Genomic DNA, 21,887 nt, shown 5'->3' with positions numbered 1-21,887 from the left:
GTCGCAGAATGTTCCATTCCTCACACTTCCTCTTTACCAAGCCATGTCCCAGTCCCTTGGTAGAGTGAGGCGTGCCGCAATGCAGTTCGCATCCTACGATGGCAAACTGCATGCACAGTATCATAGCGTTCTTCGGGATAGCAAAAAAGCTAACTGACTTTATCCACTAATTCTTTTAACAGTTCCACTCCCTCTTCCATCGTGTGGGCCAACCTCCGACAGCTTTCTGGAACCAAGATCTATTCCACAATTTCCAGCCTGACAGTAGCAGACGATGTTGTAGTGGACCTTATTGCATTCTCCAACAGCATGGGCCGCCTTTTCTTGGAGATTTCGAGTTCTTCCCACTATCACCCAGCCTTCCTCCATTGTAAACGAGCGGAAGAGACTCAGGCGACACACTTCTCTTCTCAGAATCGAGAGTGCTACAATGCCATCTTGTGGGTTTTTGTTAATGTGTTGACATATGCTTCTGAATTAATGGTACCGCCTCTTGGCATCACATCAATGAGAATCTCACCTTCATGGTTGCTTTGAATTTTTTCTTCTGTGGGGGGTGGGAATGGAGCCATTCCATCGATTGTCGTTTTGTTATGGGCTCAAAATGGTGAACCCAGTTTTCATCGCCTGTCTCAATGTGGGACAAGAAGGCCTCCCCTTCATCTTCAAAACGTTGCAACAAATCAAGACAAAATGTTTTTCCTGTGTGATTTGTGATCCACCGTTAGACACCGAGGGATCCATCTTGCACACACTTTTGATTATCCAAGTGTGCGGATAATTGCATCCACACTTCGTTTACTGATTAACAGATGCAGCACCAACTGCCGAGTTGCAGTGCGGCTGTCCTCGCGAATGACAACATCAGCTCGCTTCAACATGTCAGGTGTGACAGCCGTGGATGGTCTCCCCGACTGCCGCAAATCGTAGATCTCCGCCGAACCGCCATCTGATGACCTCACCCTCCGTGCCCAGAGACTAACTATACTTCTGTCGACAGCAGATACTCCATAGACTTTACACGAGCGTTTTGAATATTCCCCACAGTTTCTTTCTCTGTAGTGAGAAATTCAAAGTCAGCACATCGCTTGTAACGTACATCACCTAGAGACGCCATTTTGAAACTGTCCCGCAGCTACGCTATCTGTCGGAAGTGACGCAATCTTGATGCGCTGACTCAGAAGAGTTCAAATAACGCGTGCGTAACTTTTCGCATTTGTAGCGTTGTTTTTGGCTGAAAAAAAAATGAGGTGCATTACTTTCTAGGAAACTCTCGTATTTCCCACAAAGCTGAAACAAGCCATGTTTTACGTTGATTGAGGACCGGAAAGGACAGGTAGTGGAATATTTTATATATTGAAACGAAACACAAAATAGCCAAGGTATTTGTGAGTCTGTGAGATGATTCTAAGCAAGTTCGACTCTGATGGGTACAACAATATGAATTGCAGAGGACAGGCTTGCGATAATGCTGCTACAATGGCTGGAAGAGAGATAGGTGTGCGGTAACGAATAAAATATTTCAATCCTAATGCTGAATTTGTGCCCTACTCAAACTACTCATTGAACCTAGTTTGATTGCATGTGGTTTTGGTGGACGTGAATTCATCTCCTTCCTTCGGCACATTGGAACGCTGTTATGCTTCTATGTCCACTCAGCGATGGAAACTTCTAATTGCTGTCACAGGAAGGAGTTTGTAGGGGGTTTAGGACGCACGTTGGAGCGCAAGAGGCGATGCAATAAATATGGCATGAAATCATTGCAAAGGAATTTTGTCAACGCTATAGAAGCTAACAGAAATAGAAAAAGGTTTAAGGACACAAAGGGACGCAGGAATTTAGTTAGTCGTGATGCAATCATTTTAGTTTCTGTATATCCTGGATCTCTGATAACCGGTACTGCCTGAAGTGAATGATACCCAAAATCATTTGCAAATGGAGGAACTTAACGTACATCAGCGTGTTCAGAAAGTAAGCGCCTTGCAGGGATATCGGAAGATAAACGAAACGAAATCGTAGACGAGCTTTTAAGCTACCTTTAAAACTCATGTGAAGAATGTGGTATTTCTATGGAACTTCCAAGTTGGATTAGGAGGAGGCACATTTGTGGCAACGGAAGTAGAGATGCCGGTTTATCGCACAGAGCCGGTTTAAAATGAAAAATGTTTTCTTCATTAGATAGAGTAACTGCTGGAATTCGAAAAAGGTTCCAGCGACCCCAGAATTCGGCCAAAAAATATGCCTTCGTAAGGCCTGCAACAATATTAGGCATCGATGATGAGGAACGTAGCCTGGACCAACCTCTTCAACACACTGACAGAGTGTGCACATACTGGCTTTCGTAACTGTAACAGACTGTAAGAAACAACTTACTGACTCTGGCCCATTGTGTTTGTTAAACGTTATTTATCAGCCCAAACTTGAAGGAGGTTACCTAACATGTTTTCCCAATAGTGAGAACATTGTTCACGTGAAATGATTCTCTTAGACAGACGATTAACTATTGACGAAGTGGTACAACGTCTGCAAATTAGCCACGGTTCTGCCTACGAAATCATCCACAACAGACGTGGGTTTCATAAAGTTTGTACAAGATGGGTCTCCAAACAACTCACACAATTGCATAAACAAACGCGATTGGACATCTTCATAAAACATTTGGATCGCTATGGAATCGAAGGGGACAACTTCTTAGACAGGATCATTACTGGTGACGAAACCTGGATCCACCGTTACGCCGGCCGCGGTGGTCTAGTGGTTCAGGCGCTCAGTCCGGAACCGCGCGACTGCTACGGTCGCAGGTTCGAATCCTGCCTCGGGCATGGATGTGTGTGATGTCCTTAGGTTAGTTAGGTTTAAGTAGTTCTAAGTTCTAGGGGACTGATGACCACAGATGTTAAGTCCCATAGTGCTCAGAACCATTTGAACCATTTCCACCGTTACGAGCCGGAGAGCAAACGGCAGAGTATGGAATGGAAACATCCAAATTCCCGTGCAAGAAAAACTTCAAGATCCAACAGTCCGTAGGAAAAACTGATGCTTACGGTTTTTTGTGACGCACAAGGTCCAGTACTGGAACATTATGGGGAAAGGGGCACAACAATAAAAAATGGCTCTGAGCACTATGGGACTTAACTGCTGTGGTCATCAGTCCCCTAGAACTTAGAACTACTTAAACCTAACTAACCTAAGGACATCACACGCATCCATGCCCGAGGCAGGATTCCAACCTGCGACCGTAGCACAACAATAAAGTGTATGTTATAGTAAGATGCTTACTGCCAGGCTAAAGCCTGCAATTCGAAGCAAACGCCCAGGATTGCTGTCAAAAGGTGTTGTGTTGTTGCACGACTATGCCCGTCCGCATACTGCTGAAATGCTCCAGAAACTCAAATTTGAAGTACTGTATCATCCTCCATATAGTCTCGATCTTGCCCCTTCTAACTATCACTTGTTTGGTCCACTCAGACAGGCATTAACCAGCCATCGATTTGCCTCGGACGAAGCAGTGAAAGAAGAGGTGCATTTCTGGGTCGCAGCTCAACCGAGAACCTTCTTTTATGAGGGCATCGGGAAGATTGTACAACGATGGACCAAGTGCGTTGAAACGCGAGGAGACTATGTCAAAAAATGATGTTCTTGTAAGTTTCCTATTTGATTACAATAAAATTTTGTAACTACTTCACGGATAATAATTGACTTACCCTCATATTTGCGGAATACAGTCACGAAAGATGTAAACGACACACTTGGTGACGTGGAAAAATGTAGAAAAATATAACGTATTCTGCAAGATAGCCTACAGTTCCCTCTAAAAGCGTTCCAAAACAAGTTTAATGATTTTCATTCCGTTTATTATTATCTTTATGCAAATTAGTCAGCATACGATCAGTGTTCAGTTCACATGGCAGATTTCAAGACGCAGTGACATTCGAAATAATGGTGGAAATTGCTAAATTGCTGTGTGTGATAAGGTGGAGATAAGCGATCGACTGCAAGCAGTGTCTCTGTCGTGTATGAGGAGCTCTGGCAAACTGTTTCTACAGAGCAGAAATATATTACACTAAAAAAAACATTAGGTGCTTATACACACATAAAAAAAAGTTTAGCATCACCTCGGTTCCGAGAGTTCCGGAACCTGTACACAAAATTGGAATAGAGATCAACATAAATATCATTTCCGCCCTTTTTGTTGCTCATGAAAACCACACATTGCATGTTGTACCACCATACAGCGGTGGTTCAAATGGTTCAAATGGCTCTGAGCACTATGGGACTCAACTACTGTGGTCATCAGTCCCCTAGAACTTAGAACTACTTAAACTTAACTAACCTAAGGACATCACACACATCCATGCCCGAGTCAGGATTCGAACCTGCGACCGTAGCAGTCGCGCGGTTCCGGACTGAGCGCCTGAACCGCTAGACCACCGCGGCCGGCTACAGCGGTGGTCCATATTGTAGTACACACAGGTACCAGTAATACCCAATAGCACGTCCTCTTGCATTGATGCGTGCCTGTATTCGAGGTGGCATATAATCCACATGTTCATCAAGGAACTGTTGGTCCAGATTGTTCCACTCCTCAACGACGATTCGACGTAGATTCCTCAGAGTAGTTGGTGGGTCACGTCGTCCATAAACAGTCCTTTTCAATCTATCCCAGGTGTGTTCGATAGGGTTCATGTCTGGAGAACATGCTGGCCACTCTAGTCGAGCGATGTCGTTATCCTGAAGGAAGTCATTCATAAGATGTGCACGATGGGGGCTCGAATTGTCGTCCATCAAGACGAATGCCTCGCCGAATTGCTGCCGATGTGGTTGCACTATCGGTCGGAGGATGGCATTCAGGTATCGTACAGCCGTTACGGCGCCTTCCCTGACCACCAAAACAGCAGGGAACCTTCACCTTGCTGCACTCACTGGATAGTGTGTCTAAGGGGTTCAGCCTGGCAGGGTTGCCTCCAAACACGTGTCCAAGGAATGTCTGGTTGAAGGCATATGCGACACTCATCGGTGAAGAGAACGTCTCTCCGAGACGCCTGGACACTTTCCTTGTTGAGAGCTCTTCCTGGCACAAATTAACAATGCGGACGCAATCGAACCGCGGCATTGACCGTCTAGGGATGGTTGAACTACAGACAACACGAGCCGTGTACCTCTTTCCTGGTGGAATGACTGGAACTGATCGGCTGTCGGACCCCCTCCGTCTAATAGACGCTGCACATGCACGGTTGTTTACATCTTTGGGCAGGTTTAGTGACATCTCTGAACAGTCAAATGGACTGTCTGCGGTACAATATCCACAGTCAACATCTATCTTCAGGAGTTCGGGGAACCGGGGTGATGCAAAACTTTTTTTGGTGTGTGTATATACAATGTTCTTAATTATTTGAATTCGTTGTTCTCTATTTGACACAATAACTAGGACATTAGAGGCGATCGGATCCAAAACGTTGTGAAGTTGTGAGGTCACTAATCTTCAGAATGAGATTTTCACTCTGTAACGGAGTGTGAGCTGATATGAAACTTCCTGGCTAATTAAAACTGTGTGCCCGACAGAGACTCGAACTCGGGATCTTAGCCTTTCGCGGGCAAGTGCTCTACCATCAGAGCTACCCAAGCACGACTTACGGCCCGTCTCCACAGCTTCAATTCTGCCAGTACCTCGTCTCCTACCTTCCAAACTTCACAGAAGCTCTTCTGGGACAAAGGCAAAGGTCCCGAGTTCGAGTCTCGGTCCGGCACACATTTTTAATCTGCCAGGAAGTACACTAATCTTGTTTTCGCGTCATTGAGAACGTCTGCTGCCCTTCGTACATGTGCTCCAGGTGACGTGAAACGCACTATTATTTCGTTATGCAAATTAATCTTAACTACAAAAAGATCGCTAAAAGAAACGTTAATTAAATTTTTATTGATGGCTCAAGAAACACAGATTCGTTTTAATCTGGTAGACGAATGCCACTGTTTTCCAGCTCTAGCTATAGACAAGTCGATTCTCTAAATCAAAAGCTTTCTTCAGCTAATTATTAACTCTAGAACCTAACACATATCGCCACAAAAAGATAACACACATGCTTAAGTTAACACAAAAGCACCCACCCTCGAAAATCAGTCCGCAGCTCGTGGTCTAGTGGCTAGCGTTGCTGCCTCTGGATCACAGGGTCCCGGGATCGTTTGCCGGCCAGGTTGGGGACTTTCTCTGCCCAGGGGCTGGGTGTTTGTGTTGTCCTCATCATTTCATCATCATCATCATCATCATTATCATCATTACCATCATCATCATTCGTGACAGTGGCTAGATTGTATTGTGTAAAAATTGAACTGTGTAAAAATAGGGACATTGTACGGGCGCTGATGACCGCGCAGTTGAGCACACCACAAACTAAACATCATCATCATCATCATAATCATCTCGAAAAGCAGGGCCTGCCTTGCAGGACGCCTGCCTGTTCTCTAGACTCTGCAGGGGTTTCTTATTTGCTCATCTAAAAACGTTTCAGCCAACAAGTGCTGTTGTAACAGACTGACTGCCTTGTGCCCCAATATAAACAGTCTCATTGACTCATTTCTCTTCTCTATTACTAATACCTTCCTCCCTGCTACTAATACATTCCTCCTAGCTGCCGCTTCCTGACATGACGACTCGGTACTATTATTTTCATGCGAACGTTACGAAAGGTTGAAATGTTTATACCTCAATGTAAGCTCTTGTGAGAGGTGGAATTCTCATGAACCGTACAAAGACTGGTTTAACTGAATTGCTCTCTCAATAAAATTCTTCTGGGCTGTTGACCGCATTGTCAGTATACGAGGACGGGACCAATGACGAGTGAAGACTTTCTTTCAACTTAACAGAAGTGCAACTCTTTCGCAAATTGCTGCAAATTTCAGTATTGGACTATCAACAAGCGTCAGCGTGTGAACAATTCAACGAAATATTGCCAATATGGGCTTTCGGAGCCAAAGGCCCACTCGTTTTTCCTTGTTGACTACAAGACACAAAGCTTTACACCTCGCCTGGGCCCGTCAACACCGACATTGGACTGTTGATGACTGGACACATGTTGCCTGGTCGGACGAGTCTCGTTTCAAATTGTATCGATCGGATGGACGTGTACGGGTATGGAGACAACCTCATGAATAAAAAATGGCTCTGAGCACTATGGGACTTAACATCTATGGTCATCAGTCCCCTAGAACTTAGAACTACTTAAACCTAACTAACCTAAGGACAGCACACAACACCCAGTCATCACGAGGCAGAGAAAATCCCTAACCCCGCCGGGAATCGAACCCGAGAACCCGGGCGTGGGAAGCGAGAACGCTACCGCACGACCACGAGCTGCGGACGCCTCATGAATCCATGGACCCTGTATGTCAGCTGGTGAGGGCTCTGTAATGGTGTGGGGCGTGTGCAGTTGGAATGATATGGGACCCCTGTTACGTCTAGATACGATTATGACAGGTGACACGTACGTAAGCATCCTGTCTGATCACTTGCGTCCATTCATGTCCATTGTGCATTCCGACGGACTTGGACAATTCCAGCAGGACAATGCGACACCCCAAACGTCCAGAATTGCTACCCAGTTACGGAGTCTATCCAGGAATACTATTCTGAGTTTAAAAACTTCCGCTGGCCACCAAACTGCCCTGACATGAACATTATTGAGCATATCTGGGGTGCCTTGCAACGCGCTATTCAGAAGAGATCTCCTCCGCCTCGTGCTCTTACGGATTTATGGACAGCCCTGCAGGATTCATGGTGTCAATTCCCTCCAGCACTACTTCAGACATTAGTCGAGCCCATTCCACGTCGTGTTGCGGCATTTATGCGTGCTCGCGGAGGCCCTACATGACATTAGGTAGCTGTACCAGTTTTTTTTTTTTTTGGGCCCTCAGTGTATATAATTGTCCGACGTTTCGGCCACCTACAATAATATCCGAAACATCGGCCAATTTTACACATTGAGAGTGCAGTCAACAGCCCAGAAGAACTTTATTGACAGTGACAACGGTCGCGGAGGCCTACGCTTACATGAATTCACCCCGTCAGCTAGTGGTAAGCCAGCAAATGGAACCTGCATGTCCATAAGCAGGCTGGATGCAGCTCGTGTGATAGACAGTCGAAATGCCGATTGAGCTCCCACTGGCCAGGAATTATTATTGGCTTAATACACGTAAAAGTACTCCCCAAACTTAAATAAGAAAAGCATAATTTGCTGCTATGAAAGCTCATTCCGTACAGGGTCAGAAATTATATGTTACAATTTATTTACTTCTCAGTGCATGAATGTACAGATTTTATATCTTGAAACTGTCTTAAATATTTGAAGTTTTTATTTGTTGTTATGGGCAACTCACACAAATAAGACATAAATAATCTTAAAAACGATTTGTTCAGCGTAAAGGAAAACACAGAAGAGACTCAAAAAATCGTGCAGGGAAAATACATGGCAAGCTCCTTGTCTTCTTTTGATAAGCTTTAACCAATTACTGCTACGTATTGTCAAAGGTCTCTATTTAATTTCTTGCTCAACTGCAAAAGTTGGGGGTGGGGGGGGGGGCGGCAAATTTAGGGTTCGCACCGTGTGCTAGATATCCACACTACGCCACTGGTTTTGATTCGGCCGAATATCACTGAACAGTGTTCATAATTGCATAAATAACTATGTGAATTTGCAAAATGTAAATCCTGTTATAGATAACAGTTTTGGTAGTTGGGTGTAATATGAGTTGCATGGCTTTTAGTCTGAGCATTGATGTTTCCAAAGCTATTTTCTTTTTTCCCATCGGATTCCTCTGTACCCAATTGTTTGTGTGCCCAGTCACTTGGGTGCACCTTATTATGTCAACTACTATTTGTGATTTATGTATACTGTTCCAAAGGTATAATAAGCATACATGAATTTAACTGAGAATTTCTTGTGCAGATGCACATTATTCGCAGGTAAATGCTTTTAACTTAATTTTTCAAGACCAGTGATAATTTCATACCATAGACAATCCTCAGGTTTTCATATGTCGAACAGAGCGTCTTCATGGCATTATCAACGGACTTAATATTTTTTTCCCACATCAAAGAGTGTATGGCCCACATATTGCTTTACGCCCGGGGATGTCAGTGTCATGAATACCTACTCGGGACACTATCGTGTGTTGCACACAATTCAATGAATAACAGATTAACGAGGCATAATGAGAAAAAAAATTTTGCTTGTTGAAGGAGAAAATTCAGCAACGAGCAGCGGCATGGCGAAGTTGTTAGAGGCTTTATCGCTCTTGGACAAAGCAGAGACAAGATAGCGTTAACTGCACAGCTGCGAGCTGTTGTTGCTTGCGTAATAAGACGGTATAGTTCGCAGTGTGGTCGAGGAAATGTTCTGTGTTGTGGAAGACTGGCTTTTACTTACGTTTTCATTCTATTATAGTCTCTTGGGTTTTGTGGCTCGACTGCTCTCACTCGAAATTGGTGAAAAATAAAGTTATAACGCGTGAGATCTTGCTGAGTTAGTAGAACAATGATTCAGTTAGAATATGTGGCTGCTAGAGGGGACAATGGAACACCAAGAAAGGAAAATTTGCGACAAGAAAGGGCAATTTTAGCTTATTACTACTGTCGCCTCATTTGTGTGTCGAAGATAATTTAAGAACACGTACCAGTGATACGGTTCGCACAAGGCATAGACCTTCTCTTGGGATGTAATACGGTTTAAACGAGCAACTGGACGGAATGGATGACTGCTGATAACAGAATTTGCGTCAAGTATAAACAAAGTTAAGACGAAAACGTAGCAGCATCATAAAAAGGGAAATAACTACTTGTTTAACATCATCGGAATTGGTGAACATACATCTTCGGAAGAAAAGGATGTCACCTATCTAGGGTACTAGATTAAACAATGTGGCCGATGCACAGAAGACAACAGATGTGTATTGCACCCTCCCCCCGCCCTGAATTCTCCCCCCTCCTCCTTCATCCCCCCCCCTTCCCACTCACAAAAAAATATTTCTGTTGTGAATTGGCAGGAGTTTGGAGGAAGCCGAAAGGCACACGTTTAAGCTCACGCAGGCTGGCGTGAGGTCTGGAAAATGACAAGGAATTATAGTAGCCAAAAATAGTACATAGCTTCTAGAATACTTAACTTTAATCCATAATTGGAGAACATTGCTCTTGATGATACATTAATAACAATCTCAATATAAACTGGTAATGGCGCCTTGCTAGGTCGTAGCAAATGATGTAGCTGAAGGCTATGCTAACTATCGTCTCGGCAAATGGGAGCGTATTTGTCAGTGATCCATCTCTGGCAAAGTCGGCTGTACAACTGGGGTGAGTGCTAGGAAGTCTCTCTAGACCTGCCGTGTGGCGGCGCTCGGTCTGCAATCACTGACAGTGGCGACACGCGGGTCCGTCGTATACTAGCGGACCGCGGCCGATTTAAAGGCTACCACCTAGCAAGTGTGGTGTCTGGCGGTGACACCACAATTTCTGTACACGACATCCCTCAAGCGATTACGTGTAAGAAATCGAAGAATGTACACTCTGGCTCAAAAGTATCTGAACGACCTGGATTGCATTCCGCCTGATTCCCATGCAACCCACATAACGCAGCTGTCTAACAGGTGTCTAAATGGTCTAAAATGATTCCAACAAGTCACCACTAGAAAACACTGCTCTGTATCGCAATAACTCAAGATCTAAAGCAATGCCACGATACTAAAAATATCAGGGAACACCTCATCACAGATAAGACTGTCCTTAAGGCTTGTAAGCTCGCATTTATTGCAATAACTGACATACCTGAAATGTTAGCACTCTCATTATTACGTCAGATAGATAATGCACGTAGGAAGTTCGTCGTATTCATGATTTCCTCTTCAAAGTAACGTACGATACTTGTTATTTAACACTAAAGGCCATTAAAAATTAACGTTATTCACGAGCAGCTAGTTGAGAATATGTATGAACTTAAAATGACACGACGAACCGCCTCGTTCTGCATATGGATTCAAACCCAGGTCATGCAAACTAAGATTTCATGACTCACAGAAATAAACAGTCATTTCTGACTAGGCATAAAGAGAGTGATATACCTCGATTTTAGACAGTATCAGTTAACAAATATCAACTTTAAATTATATAACGTAAACATTTTTAACGGTCGCGAATTCCTAACCAGCATCTATTGTCCCTGTTAACGAACTACGAGAGATGCTAAATACTGCTTCTTCACAAGAAACTTGCTTGAAATGCAGTAAGGTAAAGCTTTGTGTTGGACAGGGATTCGAACCCAGAACCTAATCGGATTGTTATCGAAGCACAATCAACTTTGACATATCGGATTTTCTCGGCAGTAGCTAGATGTATTAACTGAAATGACGAGACGAAACATTAATTTTTCCTTCCCAGGACTCCAACCCGGCACATATCGCTGTTATATTCTAGACAAAAGGAATGTTAAGTATGGGTTTGTTACACCAGCAGCGACATGTGAGCATGTTTGAACTAGAAATAATATGACAAAGAGTTCAGTGCTGACTGAGAATCGAATCCCAAACATATCGTTGTTGACTACACACAAAGAGACGTCAGCTACCGAATTTTTCTCCACCAGCAGCTCGGAATAACATCCTTGAACTTACAGTGATCTCGCAAATAGTTTTGCGTCTCACTGGGAGTCAAAAACGTCAGATATCGTTAGTGTTGACAACGAATGAAATAGCTTTAAAAATAAAAATTATTATCCACCAGCAGATATCTGTTCTCATGCTAGAGCTTGATAATACATAGTGAAAACTTTAGTGCTGGGCCAGGATTCCAACCCAATATGTGGAGATGTTGAGGAATCAGCAGTTTTGAACAAACAACAAGTTGTAGTCGAGCTGTATTGTCACGAAGGGATCAAATTCCGCGTTAAGGGCGGTCTGAGTTGCATTCCCAGTTCAGAACCAATTTTATCGACATACAGAAGCTCAAATAAAAGATGGAATAAGTGTCCTGTGACCATACACAGGGTTTGTTTCGTCATTAGAAATAAATAATTAGTATAAGAAAGGTTACTGGTGATAGAGTTTCTACATGACGCCATTCCTTACTTTATTGTGGTTCCACCTAACGTCTACCTGGTAGAGAAGGAATATCATGTTTAATGTGATTTTCAGACCACAATGACATTATACCTTCTTCACTTGGCGTAGCCAGAATAGAATAGAATCTGCCTCTCCCTATCAAAAAACATCGGCAGAAGTTGGAATCGAACCCAGACTATCATCATATGAAACCATCAGTCCAACAAATCCTCTGCTCTACGACTCATTTCTCTATAACACCGTTGCGGCACACAAGATGAGAATTCTGACACACAGTCTCCCTCTAGTGGTTTGCAGGATGTTCAGTACAGTCATTTACTTGGTTGACCGAATCGCCATGAACTAGCTGCCTTGGCTGCCCAGTGCATACATTCGATTCTATTTTGTAATCACCGAAATAAAATAACGTAACTGCCACCTACACAGAACTGCCAACAGCGTAGGATGCAGAAATTTAAATAGGAAGTGTTCCTTTCCATTTGAGCTACTCTATTGCGCTATCTGTTTGTTGAAACCATCGTGCAGTGCAAAAGAAATGCTGTAACTGTCTGTCTCTCAGAAGTCTAGATCCGGCCATATGCAGTATCTCACAGCACTGTGGAATGCGGAAGTTCTGGAGGAACCGTTGTTCACTTCCAGAGGTGCTGTAGCTACGTCACAGCTAGTACGTAAAGGTAAGCGTCGCGCACTGTTTAAGAGATGTCGCGTGTTCTATTACATTTCGCTACTACATTTTTTTTAAACGCAGTTCTGCTGTCTGCTGAAGTTATCAATTTAATGGAACTTCTCTTCTCAACCCAAAATAGTCGCATATGGAAAAAAGGCTAACTTCTGCTTCATTTTGTTCTTTTCAGGTTTAATAGACGGCCAGGCAGCAGATGTGTTTCGAAGCTTTTGTATTATGTATGGGGAGAGCGCATCATGCCAAAATAGTCAGTACAGTATTTTCTACATTAGCTGTCGTCTGGTAGTGGCATTTTATTCTTCTTCAAACCTTGTTTGACAGCTTTATCTCAGAACAAGTTTTCTACATGCATGTAATCAATAAACTGCATGTGGTGCATTGTCAGACTGGTATAGATAACATCAGAGAATTCGCGTATATCGTTGATGATTAATTTGTCTCTCATGTTTAGTATTGTTTTAACAACACTAAAAGAAACCTTACGAAAACTGTGCACTGTATTGTATTGCACTATGAGCTGAAAGTATTGTCTTACGATTTGCTTATCGATATTTGATCTGACTGCTTGCAGCTCTTACACAGAAGGGATAGAAACGTTACATTCAGCGAGGCTGGAACCGCGAACTATAACAGACGCTTTTCCAGAGGTCAGCACGTCAACACGGAGCTAGCGGATAGATATGTTTTGCGCCTTCCTCTTACGAGGCAAATAGTGGCTAGAACTCGTAAACCGCTATTTACAGGACGAGATTAGTTGCGATTGCCACGTTCAATGACTTCGCTGGGCTGAAAACCGTAAATTTACAATCTTATGTTACACCTCAAGCGATAACAACTCAGATTATTCAATGGAAATGACACGAGAAATCAAGTGAACTTTGAGGCTTAATTCCGTGCACACCAGGAAGTAACTTGTCGATCACAGAGTTGCCAAACATACCTTGCATTGTTGCCAAATCTCAGTTACATTACCAGCAGGAAGAAGAGGAACCGATGTGTTCCTACAGCGGGCTGGGAAGTGACCATAGCTGGCGCCTCAAAGACGCGGCTGCTACAGCCTGGAATACGTAATGCGTCTGATTCGCATTTCTGTAACTAGGTTTAGGGACTGGAGCTTAGTTACTAATAATACTTAGAACTGACTGCTACTAAGCATCATAAATCAGTAACTCTCATAGTTGTTTTTATATTTCTTTGGTAACTGTACTTAAAACTAAGAAACTCATTCACGGACGTTTTCGTGCCTCGCCGATAGTCGAGCGCAACAAACAAATAAAAAATAAAAGAAGAATGTGTGTGTGTGTGTGTGTGTGTGTGTGAGAGAGAGAGAGAGAGAGAGAGAGAGAGAGATAGAGAGAGGGTAAAAAATTGTTGTAAAGAAACTGGATACTGGTATGTAAAGAAATCTTTCATTAAAATCATTACGAAGTGTCGTATTCATGATCTATGGAACAAGTATTAATCTAATCTAATCATATCATATTGCTGACTATCCATGAAGAGTCATGAAGTACCGAAATTTTCGCCTATATCAGTTACCAAATCTAAACTTGAAAATAAAAGACACAGTTTTTGAAATAAACCGGGACTCCTATGAAGACCCTTTCATCCCTGTTAACTAACCATGAAAGATGTCTGATATACCTCAATTCAGAAGTAACGAAGTGTATATGCATTTAAAGATGAAGCGCATGATGTGAAGTTCTGCGACGGAGATACGAACCCAAGACGTAATCGGATTGTTAACTAAGTAAAATCAAATGTTACGTATCGGTTTTTCTTGCCAGCTGCTAGGTGTTTGAATCTAAAATAAGGACACAAATTTTTGTGCCTGAGCGACAATCGAACCGCACTCCTACCGTTCTTCTTTATTGTCCACGAATATTGCTTAATTATCAATTTCTTACTCACCAACAGTAAGATGTGTGCGTGTTTGTGCAGAAATTGTTGGCAACATGAACAGACATGAAAAATGCACATTAATTTTCACTAGCAGGCCGGTGTGCACGTGATAGGGCTAGAAATGTAATTATGAATATTTTTGTACTGGATCAGGATTCGGATCCACATATTTACCTTTGGAGGAGACCTAGAGAAGACTGCAGTCTTTGGGAAAGGAATGAAATGATTGAACTATACTGTTCCGAGAGATTCAGATCCTCGAAATAGGAGATACGAATTCCAATCACAGTCCAGCACCAAATTTTTCAACGTCTCTAGTTCACTCAAGTACAAGTAAAATAAGAGCCCTATTCCTTTAGACGGTTATCAGTTCATCAAATAAAATAAAATTTTCTAATGTAAGTAAGTTTACTGGCGACAGTATTTCTGTTTACCCTGACCTCCACCTATGTCATTTTCCAACGTAAACCGGCTCTGCCCAGTTTGGAATGAAGGAACGTGATGTTTAATGCGGATTCTGGGTTATAACAGCTTTCTCTTGAGGTTACCAGAAGTAAAGTAAATCTGTTTGTGCCTCTTAAAAATAAATGCCTGAACCCACGCATTGCACTTGTGATAGTTCGTTCCACCAGACCATTGTGGCCACATTTCCCAGTCCCAGGAGTGTGCTGTAACGGATGATGTGCTTAGCTTACAAAACTAGTCACGGTAGGAAAAAACGTGAGTCTATTAAATGGTTAAGTAGAAGCAAGCTTCTGACGTGGAGATTATGCTATTCTCATGTCAGCAGGATGTAAAGACTCTTCTAGGCGCAAGCCTCGATTTGAAGCCATTTTGAAATTTTCACTAATTCAGCAAATTTCTTAGTTCGAGAAAATCCACTGTGAAGTGTGAAGTTACCGGATAATTCGATTATCACCGTCATTATTACTATCATTTTCTTCATACCGCTGCTGGAACACATGTGCTTGAAGATCATTTAAGTCCTTTTGGTCATTATAGAAGTAGTTACACAAGAAAAAGTTCTTTCCCTGTCTACGGAATCCTTTTCATGTTAATATCAAACATCAGCAATTACTCGTAGATCACATTAAAACCAAAGTAATTGACGAAGACGTTACTTGATAATGAAAACGCGCTGCCTTTCTTCATTTACTTGCGCCTAGAAATGGCTGTCGAATACTGCCAAACCAAAAGCCAAGGGATCTTACTGTCTTCCAATATACGTCGCTGTCGGTTCTTCCATATGGTTTGGTCGACGTGACCTGTTGCAAGTTGTATATGACAGAGAATGTTTTAGAAAATCAATTGTTTTCCTTTGCAATAAACAGAAAGATTTTCATTCTACGCTATCCAAGTCCAAAATTTTCGCAATATTAGTTCAAATTTAATATTCGCTTCCATAATGTAAGGAAAGTATTTCACAGTTGCAAAACCCGCACCCGATTCACTGTCCTTACAGTTAGTCGCTGGCCATAAATTCTAGCTCAAAGTGACGCCAGTTTAAGTAACCTATGTAGCGAAGACTCTTTGCCAGTGCTCTTTCTCGCCGGAAAATATGCAATTGACTCATTGGGCTCCATAAGTACACTGTAACAGTAATTTCTGTGTGTATGCAATGCATACGGATTGTAGAATTTAGTGGTGCTCTCTCTTCCACTTCTGTGTACATTATGCCTGACCTAAACGGGCCCTTTATGATTACAGGCCCTGGGAGGTGCGACATCATATTGACAACAGTAATGTGCTTACACTGACAACCTCATTGTTCGTTTTACCCGATTTTGTAATCATTTAAGTAAAACAACATGACCTTCTAGAGGGAGACACTTCGTCCCCCTTTTCCTTTTGTGAAATTTGTCAGTAAGCTTTTTGCCTTCGAACCAGCGAACTGCGGCAGAGTACGGCTGGTAAACGATTTACAAACCACGATGTAGCGCCGTTAACACGATTTCTTTAAACATTGGCGTAGCTGAAGAAATTTAGTTTCTTCTTAAATCGTCTTATGCAGCGACGAACGTTCACAAATATCTCAAATAGGAAAAGCTCTTTATCCAGGTACGAAGGTTGTAAAACAAACTTCCCACAGTTTGTGTCAGGTTGATCTTTTCGTCTGATAGAAGTGCGTAAATATTTTGTCTAAGAGGTATTAAAGTAGTGTTCCTGTAGCTGTGGAAATCATTGGTAGAAAACGAGTTTCACACCAATAGTACAGTACTGATAAATATTCAAAATGATTATCAACCTAAGTCTGCGTTCATCCACAAACTGAGGCGTATTTGTAATACTGAAGCTAGACTATGTATCCTTGTCTTCCTTGAGTGGGCATTGGAAGGCGTTTACACACACTTATGCGAGGGTAATCCCAAAGGTAAGGTCTCGTAAGGGACACGCAAGTGCCAACGCAGACACAAACGAGAGATACTTAATTTTAATGGCAAGCAGAAACCACAGTGTTGGCTACATGGTGATAAAGAGCAAGACTATGGATACGAAGGTCTCAGGTTCGATCCCTCACCAGTCCCACGATTTTTATGTGCCGTTTTACACATATTTCCCCTGGGGCAGTGTTAGAGTTGCACTGCGGTCCGAAAGCCACGTAAAACTGTAGGTTCCCCTATTAACTGGCTAGGTAAGTCAACTCAAAGGTCGGATGAAAACAACAGCATACCACCTACAACAAGACCGTGCCTATTAAAGCACTGTGGTGTTCAAACCACTCTTGCGACTGATGACTGCTTTACTTTCTATGGGTTCTAAAACTAATGATCTTCGGGTTATTAACATTTTTGTGTTCTCATGCTGTAGCTTTGATACCAGTAAACGTAAGTAACCGGCCGAGCACTGTCACCGTTCGAGTTGTCAAGGTGGTAGACGACGATGCTGTCGACCCCAGTTACAATTTTGGTCATGCTCGAATACCTCTATGGGCATTTCTGCGTATTTCAAGATATACTTTTATACACTTGGTACGCTTCCAAATTGGTATCTGATAGAGCTGTATTTAGCAACATGAATCAGCGAGATTTCGCTTATGTGTTGCGCATGGTGCAAGAAATTTTTTTTTGTTTTGCTTGCTTCTGTGATAGGTTTCACCCCACTGAATGCGAGCAAGCTCACGAATAGACTGTCAATAACTGGAATTACGCAATAACACACTTAAACGTTGTATTTTTGCATTATGTATCCCGATGAAAATAACTGTAAACAGGTTATATGCCTACTTGCTTATTATCGCGCTTCTTGATGCTTTCCTCAAAAAATTAAAATAAAAATAAAAAGAGAGAGAGAGACAGAGAGAGAAAACAGAAATGTATTTCAAATATCAGCTCAGTGACGCCATGTTCGTCTCGTGATGTAAAGCAAGGGTAATTGATAGGTAATATCTCGTTGTACTAGCGATATGTATGGCTACGGGGTTCTTTGTTTTCTCTCTGCAAACAACTAGAACAGAATTCAGTAACAAACTGGCAAGAACACCTACTCAGTGCGCCAATTAAACACTCAGCCATTCTCCGTTATTTTGTTAATCGTCTGTAATGCAGTAAACATCCTTGATTATTGATTTGTAATTACTACCATTGTTATTGTTATTCGTCACCCCACAACAGCTTCCCTATCACTCATTGCCGCCGATGCACGTAACTAATGGATCAGGATGAATGGAATGTGGGATGTTTCGTCACGGAGAATATACACATTTATTTCAGCGTCTTGTGTCAGGTTAATATGAAAATCTCAATAAGAGAAGACGACAATAACACCCAACTATTTCTGTCCACTTAACACCATGACGACAGACAAATTGGCGTCTCACTGTATTTCATTATAATTCGTTAGCCTTTTTGCGACCTCATTTTAATACTCGTGGGAGCAGGCATAATATTTTGCTTTTTGAACACCGAACAATAACACACAAAGATGGTAGATGGAAGGATACAAAGAAAAATTCAGACTCATGGGTGTGGATCCAGTTCATCATAAGAAGACTAAACAAGAGGGAAACATTACGAAAGCAATGAATACGCTGGTTAGTATACATTATTTGTATAGATCTGAAGATGAAAAAGCGCAGATCTGCACAGTGCCCGCATCTGCACTTTAGTTTCTGTCTTAATGGGCATAATTTTTAGTTTCTTCTCTTCTGAATTATCAAATGAATTGATTATTACGTGGTACAGAATAATTAGGTAACTGTATTTCTTACAGCTTCCATTCGCACCAACATTTTTCTACTTTCTCGTGCAATTCATGAAATTCTACTTGTATGATCACAAGACTGCACATAGATGAAGTCGATTACGAGTTGCAAAGTGTTTATCTTACTTTTCGTGATAGGTTGGCAAAGTTGATTTCCAAAGACTTTTTATTGTACTGAAATAATCTTTTGTAACAAAGTAACAAGGTAAGTGTTTTATTCGTATGCATTTTGTGGGAAACTGTAATCGTGATGGAAGATTACACACCTGAATGTTTGACACAGCTGGTAGGAGAAAACGCTGCATATTAACCTAACCCGGCGCCTCCTCTCCGTATCCTTCTATGACACAAGCACAGGATTCTCCTCCTATAAAGCTACAGAGCTATTACTAGCACAGCTGAGAATTGGCAACATCGTACAAACATTTGGCAACACTGTGACAGTGCAATCACTTCCGCATATGGTACTGAACTGACTCGCTAAATTCACTTGATATTCCCTTTCCATTTGAATGACTCGTGGTATACAATCCTCACGTAAACTAAGACACTGAGACAGAAATTTCAATTTTTTTGCTAAAGAAATGCTATTCTTCACATAAGTGAAACTTTTAATATCTTTCACGATGCGTTATGAGGCTGAGCGACCAATACCATGACGAGAGTGGCGTGCTGGCAGCAGTGTGTCCGTAGCCCCGTGGTACCGCCCGTGTCTCGTGTTCCAACGGTTAAGAGAGTCGTCAGTTCTAACCGTCGTAGGGGCAGCGCGTACGAGATTTTTTTGGGTATTATTTCATGGAGTTGCGAATTCCTAGAAAAAATTCTGTAACAAAATCAGAAGAAAACCTTTACACATCAAATCATCTTGGCGTCTCGACTCAGTAAATTGTGTTAATGGTCGTAGATCTCTGCTATACAATACAAGCGTCTCTGAAGAAATTCGATTCGACCGTCAACGATACGAAATTCAATAATATTCTTCACTTAAGACTCCCATGCCAGGGTGATAAGTATGAAGGAAATAAATTGATTAGCAAAACGCAAGACAATACTTTCAGCTCAAAGTGCAATGGTGAAAAACTTACAATGCTGCACAACAGGTAACGCAACTTTCCGCTGCTGACAAGCAAATTTTGGGTTTCTAGGAATACGTAACTTTATTTATGAAATGCCACATTTGCATACCTGTTGAGTATGACACAGCATACCATTTAAACACAGACCCAATCGAAATCTAAGTGAGTAGTATTTTACTAATTCGTGCAGATAGAGGCACGCTTGTGTACAGATACTCAGTTTTGTTAAAACAGACTTTCGTCGTAAAGTTATCGTGGGTAGTTTTATTTCATTTCTTACAATACAGTGCACAGTTTTCTTAACGTTTCTTTTAGTGTTGTTAAAACAATACTAACCATGAGAGAGAAATTAATCATCAACGATATATGCGAATTCTCTGATGTTATCTATACCAGTCTGACAATGCACCACATGCAGTTTATTGATTACATGCATGTAGAAAACTTTTTCTGAGTTAAAGCTGTCAAACAAGGTTTGAAGAAGAATAAAATGCCACTACCAGGCGACAGCTAATGTAGAAAATACTGTTCTGACTATTTTGGCATGATGCCCTCTCCCCATACATAATACAAAAACTTCGAGACACATCTGCTGCCTGACTGTCTATTAAACCTGAAAAGAACAAAATGAAGCAGAAGTTAGCCTTTTTTCCACATGCGACTATTTTGGGTTGAGAAGTGAAGAGAATTATGTTCAAAGTTCCATTAAATTGATAACTTCAGCAGACAACAGAATTGCGTTTAAAAAAAATGTAGTAGCGAAATGTAATAGAACACGCGACATCTCTTAAACAGTGCGCGACGCTTACCTTTACGTACTAGCTGTGACGTAGCTACAGCACCTCTGGAAGTGAACAACAGTTCCTCCAGAACTTCCACATTCCACAGTACTGTGAGATAATGCATATGGCCGGATCTAGACTTCTGAGAGACAGACAGTTACAACATTTTTTTTGCACAGCACGATGGTTTCAACAAACAGATAGCGCAATAGAGTAGCTCAAATGGAAAGGAACACTTCCTATTTAAATTTCTGCATCCTACACTGTTGGCAGTTCTGTGTAGGTGGCAGTTACGTTATTTTATTTCGGTGATTACAAAATAGAGTAGAATGTATGCACTGGGTAGCCAAGGCAGCTAGTTCATGGCGATTCGGTCAACCAAGTAAATGAATGTACTGAACATCCTGCAAACCACTACAGGAAGCCTGTGTGTCAGAATTCTCATCTTGTGTGCCGCAACGGTGTTATGACAGAGAAATGAGTCGTAAAGCAGAGGATTTGTTGGACTGATGATAGTCTGGGTTCGATTCCAACTTCTGCCGATGTTTTTTGATAGGGAGAGGCAGATTCTATTCTATTCTGGCTACGCCAAGTGAAGAAGGTATAATGTCATTGTGGTCTGAAAATCACATTAAACATGATATTCCTTCTCTACCAGGTAGACGTTAGGTGGAACCACAATAAAGTAAGGAATGGCGTCATGTAGAAACTCTATCACCAGTAACCTTTCTTATACTAGTTATTTATTTCTAGTGACGAAACAAACCCTGTGTATGGTCACAGGACACTTATTCCATCTTTTATTTGAGCTTCTGTATGTCGATAAAATTGGTTCTGACCTGGGAATGCAACTCAGACCGCCCTTAACGCGGAATTTGATCCCTTCGTGACAATACAGCTCGACTACAACTTGTCGTTTGTTCAAAACTGCTGATTCAAAAATGGTTCAAATGGCTCTGAGCACTATGGGACTCAACTGCTGAGGTCATTAGTCCCCTAGAACTTAGAACTAATTAAACCTAACTAACCTAAGGACATCACAAATATCCAAGCCCGAGGCAGGATTCTAACCTGCGACCGTAGCGGTCTTGCGGTTCCAGACTGCAGCGCCTTTAACCGCACGAAACTGCTGATTCCTCAACA

Source organism: Schistocerca cancellata, chromosome 1 (assembly GCF_023864275.1).
Source record: "Schistocerca cancellata isolate TAMUIC-IGC-003103 chromosome 1, iqSchCanc2.1, whole genome shotgun sequence".
Taxonomy (NCBI): Eukaryota; Metazoa; Arthropoda; class Insecta; order Orthoptera; family Acrididae; genus Schistocerca; species Schistocerca cancellata.
This window is presented reverse-complemented; position numbering follows the sequence as displayed.